The sequence below is a fragment of the Protomyctophum bolini genome (assembly GCF_963924005.1).
Source record: "Protomyctophum bolini genome assembly, chromosome: 4".
In the NCBI taxonomy this organism is placed as follows: Eukaryota; Metazoa; Chordata; class Actinopteri; order Myctophiformes; family Myctophidae; genus Protomyctophum; species Protomyctophum bolini.
Window position 1 is genome coordinate 44,886,969 of NC_137865.1, and position 11,144 is coordinate 44,898,112.

Consider the following 11,144-nt stretch of genomic DNA (forward strand, 5'->3'; position numbering starts at 1 on the left):
TTAGTTGCCTGTTAAACGCTTTGCCCTATCTTCCTTTATCTACTCCAATACACTCCCTAACATCTGTTTGATTCATTTCTTGTTAGATTCTCCCTTTGGCTGTTATGGGGCGGTTGTCACAGACACCAATCCAGGGTTCTACAACCCCCAGCCTGATTTGGTTTGTTGTGAGCTTATAAATGTAGATGTCATAGCAATTCACAATACAGTTTGGGCCCCTGCCCCTGTATAGCCATTAGCCAACCACTAAACGTGTCAAAGTAATTTCGTAATATGAACTTACTTACTGTGGTAATATGACCTGCAATTTTTCTTCAATTGTTTTGCCTATGACATGCCTAACTTACTTACTTAACACATTTTGGGCGGGAACCCCTTTTGGTGTTGGCATTATGTTATGCTTTAGCTATTGAAAAATAGCAGATCTACAAGCTCAGCTACGAGCTTGTAGGTCTGCTATTTTTTAAAAATCAACAAACGACGGGCATAGAAACGTAGCCTTTTCAGAAAACTGTCAGGTCGATGTAGAAGACATTGTTAGGTCAAAATGTCCTCTTCGTTCCCGGTGGGCTGCTTCCATCTGGTCCTATCCTGTGCAGCATGTTGTGCCTCGCCCCATGTCAGATTTGCCATCTTCAGTCTAAGGTCACAGTTCTCCGCCAAGTTGTGCATGCCCAACACAGGGTTAGAATTGTTAACCGGCCAGACATTGACCCAGAAATCATATCGATACACTATAGGTTGTGACCTGGCTTTTCTCTTCACAGATGAGTAAAGGCCTATTCATAGTCTGGATCTTCGGTGGTGAGGTGACCACCGCTCCGGTGGTGAGCTGACCACCAGAGTTGAAATAACGTCGAGCGGTGGTGAGTAAAAACAGAGAGAAGGGCTGGAGCGGTGGCGGTGGTTTGCTCTTCACCGCGGCTCGTGACGTCATGTTGTAGTTCGGTGGGCACCCCACCACCGAAAATCCAGACTATGTATGAGCCTTAAGGCTATCTCCATAGAGTTCTATGTCCACGCCCCAATTACTCAGGTGTAAGTGGTCACTGATTATATACCCCCTCCCCTATAAAGCTTCATTCATTCCTGCTTGCCTCCCGGTGTGCACTAGCTTGTATGTTTGGCTGTAGACCTCCATGTGAAAATATCTTCCATAAGCTTTCTTTATGATTTTTACAGTCTCTACGTGACCACATACACATTTTACACATAGTGTTAAAGACAAAGTTGTTTACAGATTTTTATGCTATATGAATTAATTTGTTGGTTGACATCTTATTGACATCCCATTGTACCGCCTCCAGCACCGACAGTGGCTAGCTGCGCGTCCCGCCGTCCCTACGTTCCTGCCTCTGATCTGCTCTGTCGCAGCTAGCCACTGTCGGTGCGTGAGGCGGTACAATGGGATGTCAATAAGGAAGTCAAGGAATGAAGGAAGAGAGAATTTCAGAGCTACCAAAACGGTCAAACTATAAAAATACTTAGCGGCTTCTGCGCCAAAGGAAAATTCTCAGACATTTCCGTTGTCTCCTATAGCTCCTATATGCTTCTTTTGAAACATATCACAATCACTCAAAAGCCGCAGCACTGACGTTTCCGAAGGTATGTACGTCTGTGTAACATTTAGCCTGGGACAGATGGGACGGGACCCTACGTAAAGGGTAGTGTAAACAAACTGTACGTAAAGTTCCGAGCGGGGCTAGTACAGAGATGTGGTGCATTTATTGTGAGATATTTCCGGGGGGTATCATGATAACCCATATATATAATATACTGGCCTGTAACCCTGTGTACCATTAAGCTGATTAGCTCCACATGGCCTACAACAGGTCACTGCAGTGTCCTGTAGTCCAGGTGGACTGTGTGTGGTGGAGCAGATCGTGTTTCCCAGTGAAGTGGAGGAGGTCAAGATTACAGTGTAGCAGCAGATCTAGTGGCTCAAGAGCCCCAAGTTCTGAAGACCTGTTACGGATGTAGTTAAGTAGTGGTCAGGGATCTGTGTGCGTTTGTTTGTTTGTTTATTTAGGATCCCATGGAGACTATTCTTCCTGGGGTCCAGGCAATAACATCGCAATACAAATCATAAAATGTAGTAGGCTACAGCATGATCAATGTTAATGAACAAAAAGTGTGTCTGTCCGAAAATAACAAAAATAATAACCTAATATAATTTCCTTTCTGATTATTGTTGCCTTAGGTTTGCTTTTGAAGCTGTTGAAGTGTTGGGGGGAGCACATACCAGTATGCAATGGCTCTGTGCATGACGGTTTTCTTCAGTGCATTGGTTCTGGGCAGAGGTAAAGTTAAGTGACCACTTTAGTGCATGTCTAGTATTATAACCATGTCTCTCATTTGCAGGTAATAGCTGTAAAAAACAAGCGGAACGGTTTCTGTGAGGAATATACATTCTTTAGGCTGCATGCCAGTTTCTCATCCACCCTCATCCATGACCATGACAGCCTGGCATGCATAGCATCCACACTACTCCAGACATAGCAGTGAAGTGCTAGTCTTGCCCCTCTGTGTTCTGAGCAAGCTGAAGTTGACCAAGTTCTTGCTTTGGTGCCCGGCTAGACCAGAGAACAGAACAGTAGTTCAGATTTGACAGAACTAGAGATCGTATGACTAGTTTAATAATTGTATTACTTGTGTTTGTAAGCACTCCTTCTAATGGGGTGAGATGCCTTTAGTTGTACCCAACTGTTTGACTTCTAGTTCTGACCTATCCTAAGAGCATATTTAGAACCTATTAACATGCATTTAGTTTGTAAGACATTCAACTTCAGCTTATTTTCCATGATCTATTCAGAAACCAGCTTTAACTCTAGTTGATCGATCGAAGCACACCTGTTCAATACTCTCTTTGACGATACATACATCGTATGTAATCCCCATTCCTGCGTTTCTTTAATACCGGTACATATGGCGTATCATTTACAATAAATGCACCGATTCTCTGTGCGTACGAAGTACGTATACGTCTGTAATCCATGTAACTCGAGATCGGTTTGCCCCACCGACTTCAAATTAGACACATGCATTCCACACAACCACAGGGAGTGCACTAGTGCCCGGCCTTGAGTCGGTCGCATACACCGTTGTCCAGAACCGCCAGAAAAGGTTCTGGTCAGGCTCTGCTTTGTCCACAATTGCACTTATAGCGTCTCATTTGACTTTGGTTTGCACTTATTGTATAGCCTAGCGTTGCGATACTAATATACCACTGCGCTAATCCGCCTCGGGACATATGCATATGCAATAGGGGCGGATGAAGTCTGGTTGCGCCAGGCTATACTTATTGTATGCTATACACCTAAATTCATTGTAAACTTTCATTTGATATCATACCCCCTTGCTTTTACTACGCTACGTCCCAATAACACCCCTTTTTTAGTGTCCCTTCCCACATGGAAGACTCGGGTTCGAATCTCTGCAGCCGATAAAATAGTAATAATAGCAGATCCTTCATTCTGGATAGCATTTCCGTCAGTGAATTCACGAATAGATCGGAAAACATTTGATATCGGTGTTCAGGCTTTGCAACATTACTCCCTGATCAGTACAAGAATTTAAGAGCAGGGAGCTATCATGGTAAACCCTACCGCTGCAGTGGCGGTGTGGCACACAGCAGCACAGTACAAACCTGCTGTGTGAGACAGCGAGAGCTGCAACAGTGGAATGAGGTGAGCTTAAATAAGCCACCAAATGTACAGTATCAGCTGCTTGACATCCGTCTGTTACAAAAATAACATAGTGGTGCACTTGCGTGTAAACCTTTTGAGTAGGCCTACATCTGCCTGAAGTAGCTCGCAAGCTATGCATAACGGACACGGACAGTGGTCTGGGTGGTGCAAAGTACATTTACTTATAAGAGCTGTACTGTACTTAAGTACAATTTTGAAGTATTTGTACTTTACTTGAGTATTTCCAATAGTATTACTTTTACTCCACTACATCTCGGATCCAAATATTGTACTTTTACTCCACTCCGTTTAATTGAAAACCTTTGTTACTATAGTTACTTATTGATTAATATTACAAAACATACATTAAGCACTTCAGCCCTATATACATTTTCAGCCATTTGAAAATAGCGATGTGACACATTGCGAGCTTGTATATCTGCTAGATTTGCTATATTCAAAAGATTTGTATACATTTGAAAACTTGAAATGGGACATTCTGCATAATTAATACTTTTTACTTTTGGTGCTGTAGTACATTTTTATCGATTTTTATCATTTTTACTCAAGTACATTTTTACAGAGTATTTCTATATTGCAGTACTGAAACTTTTAGTTAAGTACGGTAAAAATGTGAGTACACTGATAATTTATAATGTGAATATCTGATGGATGGTGCACGCACGCACTAACACACACACAATTAACACAATTGTATCACTATTATCACATGTTTTTTATTGCACTCTTAACAGAAAATGACACCACAAACGAATAACAGAATTGAAACATAGCTGCCATTTGTAGTTATACGGCCTATTCATATTTCAGATTATACAACAGGTCCTTTTGAGGAAGGTTCAAACAGCCTTCTAGCCGTGCTTAAACGAGCGTAGTGGAACACCTAATCAAAACATAAAAATCAGCTGCTCTGTTCTCCCAGAGCGCAGCAGACTAGGTTGCTAGGATAGCAAGTTTCTTGGGACATTTTTGGTCGTATAGTGCTGGCTACATCTGTCATAAATAAATTATGATTTTATTTTTGCGAATATCTTAGTTTTAAGGGTAACTGTTGTATAATTGCAATATTACACGAGAGGGTGTTCTTTATCGTCATTAATGCACTGCGCTGCCTTTGGGACTTCCTGTAGCATTTCAGGCGTGCATTAATGACTATAAAGAACACCCGTCATGTAATATTGCTTAAATCCTCACTCTCAAACGATACATTGATGCTTAAATATTTTAGCAATATTATTGATATATGATATCACACAAGACTTAGCAGACAAACCCTACTTAGCAAAACCATTAGATTAATTAATTTGTCAGCATGCATTATATTTATGTGCAATTGATGATGATGACTAATACATAAATGTATCTATGAAACATGTAATCCATTTTTACCGCCTTCCCGCACGCACACCCGCACGCACTCACGCATGCACGCTCGCACACACACACACACACACACACACACACACACACACCACACACACACACACACGCATGCACGCACGCACACACACACACACACACACACACACACACACACACACACACACACACACACACACACACGCAAACAAACTAGGACGAAACAGACAAACAAATCAGAAGGTGCTTCTCCAGTTTCATGTGTCTTGGCCAATGCAAACTTGAAAAAATGATTCATCATATTCCTTCTTGCCAAACAACGGGAACGAGGACTATAGGAAGCGCATTCCAAATGGCAAATAAATAAATCACCGTATAGCTGTGCTTTCCTTGTCAACAAAAGTTGCAAGAATGACCTCCCACCACCGTGCCTCCAGGGCACAGGAAACAAACACCATCTGCAACAAAATGTCCTAGCCTGCAGGAAAGAAATGCTTGAACGTACTACATGCTTTTGAAGGGGGTGCGGCTCGGTTGCAGGTCTCCGAGGTTATACTGCATACAGGTTGTTGTGTGATGTTTGGGGGGTTTTGTCAGACGGGTCAGACGGGCCGACGTCAGACGAAACGTCTCATGCCGACAGAGCGTCTGCGTCGGCAGCAGGACAAGAGACAACCCCTGTCTGACTTGATCAGAGATGTTGAGATGGGTACCATGGGTAACCTATGGAGAGAGAATCGTAGTGTTGGTGTGAGTACAGACACTAACCACTTAATACCCATTCTGAACGGGAACCCATTTTGGTGTTGGCATCATGTTATGCTTTAGCTTTTGAAAAATAGCAGATCTACAAGCTCATAGCGCGCCACCGAGTGGCGCGCTACGAGCTTGTAGGTCTGCTATTTTTGAAAAATCAAAGAACGACTGACATTTTTAGAATCTGATCTCAGGTCAGAATGGGTTAATCAGACCAGTGTGTGTCCAGTGGAAACCTCGTATGAATCTGATCTCAGGTCAGAATGGGTTAAACCCTCTATTCTTTGTAAACTAGTTGACCCGCTACACCCACATCCGATCTACAAGCTCACGACGTCTCACGTTGAAACTAATGTATAGGTTGTAGGCACCCACATTCACACAGCGATGGTGGCGGAAACCATGCAAGGCACCAACCTGCTCATCGGGAGCAATTAGGGTTTCAGAGTCTTGCTCAAGGACACTTTAATTGGCACTAACTCTGTTAGGGCAAGACAGGTACTTTAGCAATGGAAAAATAACGATAAAAGAAGAAAAGAAAACAGATGTTGTTGGCATGATTTAAGTTTTTATAATGCTGTGGATAAGAGGTCAAGTGTGTTTTCTTGTGCCCCATTGGATGGAGCTATAGAGAGTTCCAGAGAGATCATGTCCATTAGTGAGAGGATCCATTGTGAGACCTCGAGTTTATGGGGAGGTTTCCATCTTAGGACGAGCAGTTTTTTTGCAGCTGTCAGCCCTAAGAGCAGGAGTCTTCTACGTGGCATTGTCAATGTCAACCCAATCGCTGAATCATCAGATAGTACTTCTGAAACTCTAGACCGAAGACGATTGACATCTCAGATAGTACTTCTAAAACTCTAGACCGAAGACGATTGACATCTGGACACTACCACATCATGTGCATGTACTTCCCCAGTTTGTTATTGTGCAAATGGGTGTCGTACAGACCCGGAGTTGAATTTTTTTCCTTGGAGTCAAATAGAATCTCTAGATAAATTTGAAATTCAACATTTGATAGTTATAATTTCGTGATGAGAGAGAAATTGTGTGTGTGTGTGTGTGTGCGTGCGTGCTTGCGTGCGTGCGTGTGTGTGTGTGTGTGTGTGTGTGTGTGTGTGTGTGTGCGTGTGTGTGTGTGTGTGTGTGTGTGTGTGTGTGTACGTGTGTACGTGTGTGTGGTGCAGGGAATGTATTTCTAGTTGTAATGTGGTTGGTATTTCTCACTTTGCTTGTGTTGATACTGACAGACACCACAGGAGCAAGTTGGTGTCCTCTCCACTATTGCAAGAAAGGATGTTGATGGGTTATAATTTGTCAAATATCAGTCACTAGATTACTGCAAATGATCATCAATCATCATCATCGGTTGTCATCCCATTGCATGTATCTAATCATTAGGTACACACATCATTTTGAATGACTTTGATTGATTGATTAATTGCACAGGAGAGTCGTTCTCCTCTGCCTGCAAATCTAAAGCAATGCAATGGGGAAAAAAGGATTACATCTACAGGTTTATTTTAATTAGATAAACTAGACCTGTGCCCGTCGGGCACCGGCCTACATGGGAACGATGCAAGTTGGGAACAATGAAAATCAGAATACATACCCTAACCCTAATATGCAATACCCATTATATCTGTTGTCATAGCACCCGTTCTACCTGTCGGTCTGTCTGTGCAAGTCCCTGTGCAGTGGTAAACACACAACCCACGCATGTGTGGAGAATGTGTAAGTGCACTGACTAAGTAATCAAATGACAGGTGTGGGCATGGATATTTATAAGAAAGGCTAGACTGCTGGCCCGCGCTGCTTGACAATGGAGAGCGACGTTGCTTCAGGTTGCTCGCCCGCTCATAACATTGTGTCTATATGGGGCATGTACTTTTTAAATAATCATAACTTGGGATGTCAGAACAGGCCAGCTTATGGAGTTCTGTGTCAGGCATGCCCAAATATGGAGTGTCAGAATAGGCCAGCTCCATATATGGACCCTGGCATATAGGGCCCGGTCCAGAGCCCGGGCAGAGGCCTTTTTGGGGTGGTTCTGGACAACCGTGGGTCCGACCGACTCGCCACCGGGCACTGCACTCCCTGTGGTGGAGTGGAATGGGTGTGTCGAATTTGAAGTCGGTGGGGATAACGGTTCTGGAGTTATGTGGATTACGGACGTCTAGACGTACACAGAGACTTAGATGACGATGAAGATGAAATACGGCTGCAGTGTCATTTCTCACCTGCTGTTAGCTTTGGCCTCATCCGCCCTTTTCCTGACCTGCTTCATCTTCTTCAGCAGGCGACAGATCTGCCGCAGGGTCATTTTGGGGGCATGGCAGCCCAGGCGGGGCCGCGGGACGTAGTGCGGAACGCGATACATGAACAATGTCATGCAGTCCGCTTGTCCAGATTCCCTCCTGGACGACTGGGTGTACTGGATGCTGTTCTGTGCATAACAGGACGCACACTGCATGGAGGGAAGAGAAGGAATGGATTATGAAGGGTATAGTTGTTGCGAACGCAGTGAGCACTTACTATGAGACCTAGCAGATCATGTCTGTCTGTCTGTGTGTGTGTCTGTCTGTCTGTCCCGCTTTTGTGCCCATATATGGAGCTGAGTGATTTGTGTCACCATGACTCAGCCATAACCATATAAGGAGTCCCCAAAGCAGCTATACGTCCAAAACCCAAATATGTACAAGCTGCGTTCGCTTCCCGCGTTTGCGCGTCTTACTGGTCTTACCCCCTAAAATACAGTATGTCAGGGGAAGAATTAATCTGTTTCCATTATAGGACATTATAGCCTACATAATTGTAGGCTATACATTTAACCGCTATGGGGGGAACATTCGTAAAAGGTGATGAAAAAGTGCAACTTAGGTCAAGTATAGCGCATCTAATATAAGTGGTTAAACTGAAGTGATATGCATGTGATGCAAAAGTGAGGTCTAGCTAGACAACACCAACTCGGAACTCCTGGATCGCTGCCCTCCACACTTTCCTATCTAACATCAGGTTCTTGAGCTCTACAGTGTTAGCTAAGCTGTCACGCCACAGTGGGTCTACGTAGGTGGTGGCTCTGCCCTGGGTTGGCTCCCAATAGAGTCAATTTACTACACTCGTTTTTGGTGCCTGACGCAGTGCCCTGCTAGCCTCATCCTATAGGCAGTCTTTGTCTGTGACCCATGAAGTGATCAATTGCAAATATTATCAAAGTATTCTGAGGCAACCCTGGACTTGTGTCACGGCATGCTAGGGTAACACCTCACCCACTGAGAAACACTGGTCTAGTATGTTGAAATAGTATGAATATATTTATTACAGATTTTCGTTTTCTTTACTTTTGCTATCCTCCAAAACAAAACTAAACTGAACAGAACTAAACTAAACACAACACACATGGCACTCAGTTCACACGCACAGTCGCACACACGCACGCACGCACACATTACACTCAAGGACCACAATGGAGGAAGCTCTGCAGTTTTTGTCTTTTTTCGACAGATATTTACGTCTACAGTATATTTAGGCAAGAAACGCATCAATCAATAATGTGGAGCACTATAGTTTGAATGGGATTCAAGAGGAAAGAATTTCCCTCTATTCCACAAATATCCCTGGATTCACTGAACTTATTTTCATCTCACGTGCAACTGCAAGATTACTTCGTTTTGATAGAGGGATAGACAGTATAGGCTGAAATGGGGAGAGAGATGGGGGGGTGGTGACATGCAGTAAAGGCCGTCGGGATTGGGAGTCGAACCCGCGGCACACTGCCAGACTGGATTACCAGCCAAGGTACAAAAGCGACCATTTGTGATGGATCGCAGTAGATAGTTTGGACAAAACCACAGAATGAGGCCATGTGAAGCAGTGGAAATGTACTGCCTTGGTCTTCAGCTGCACGACTCTTCATCATTCACACTTCAAATGTCACACTCTGACATGTGAGCACGCACACATACACACGCACACACGTACATGCACACGCACTCATGCACATACACACACACTTTTAATTAGCATATGAGCCGCCTTCCTCTCTCAGACTTAATCACCCGCTACACAGAAACCCAACACAAGACACGCACACACAAACGTAATCTAAAGGATCCATCGCATGAGGTGAATTCAGATCTGCAGATTCATTTACAGCCAGGACTGAAATGTGATCATCAATACAATACCCTACCAATTGTTGTTTACTCATGCACACACGCGCGCACACACACACACACACACACACACACACACACACACACACACACACACGCAAGTGCACGGCTGCACGCACACACACGTCTGGGCTCACTCAAGCAAGAGGTCTGTACTACGAAACAAGATCACACACCCAGGACCTTATCTCTGCCTTCACTAATCCAGTCATGCACATAGTTTCACACAAAGGTTGGTTATCAACTCAGTAAATCAACCTGGTTTTACCCAATCTAACCATGAGCACTTTCACATGGACAACTACAATTATACTGGTAGTGAGTGGCATATTTTACAAATAAAACCATAATAGCAAAGTACAATATTAGACAAACAAATTAAAAGGAACACCAGTTGTCAAACACAGGAATTACAGCTGGTAAAAAGATGGCCATATAAATGTGAATAAATAAGTAACTTAATATTCTTATAATATCACTGACCGGTTATTAGAGTAGGAGTAGATCTGACTATCATTACATTTGTGTATTCCATTAAGTACAACGTTTTAATACTTCAACCAGTCTCCATTTTAGGATGATATGTTTACAAAAGCTCAATGAAATGGTTTTGATATGAATATGAATATATATATATATATATATATATATTATATATATATCATACTGTTTGCTGCGGCTCAAGAATCTCAGGCTCTGTCTGGCGAGAATCTCTAAGTCTCCCATAAAAAGGAATTAATCAGGAAAAGCCAAATAATTGTTTTTCCAGGTTTTGCGCTCCTAGAGACCCTCTCACAATCCACCACGAGCAGCCCGAGCTCCATAGCATAAACTACAATTAAATGACGATGCCATGCCATTTTCCTATAGAGAACTGTTTGGACAGGAGGCAGTGCTTTTATATGCGTTGACGTTGATATGTTATCTAAAAAAATAATTTGCTCACTGAGCCCAAACCTAAACATTGCTTTGTAGTGCAGGCTATGTTAGAAACAGACAGTCATGTACAGATGAAGAACAGCAAAGGGCTATCAGTCCCATCTTGTGTTTCTCTCTCTGTACCTTATACAGTAAATCCATTAAATCCTCTGCTTTTTCACTTAACCAAGATGCATTTTCAAACGGGTTCAAAATACACGAAATACAC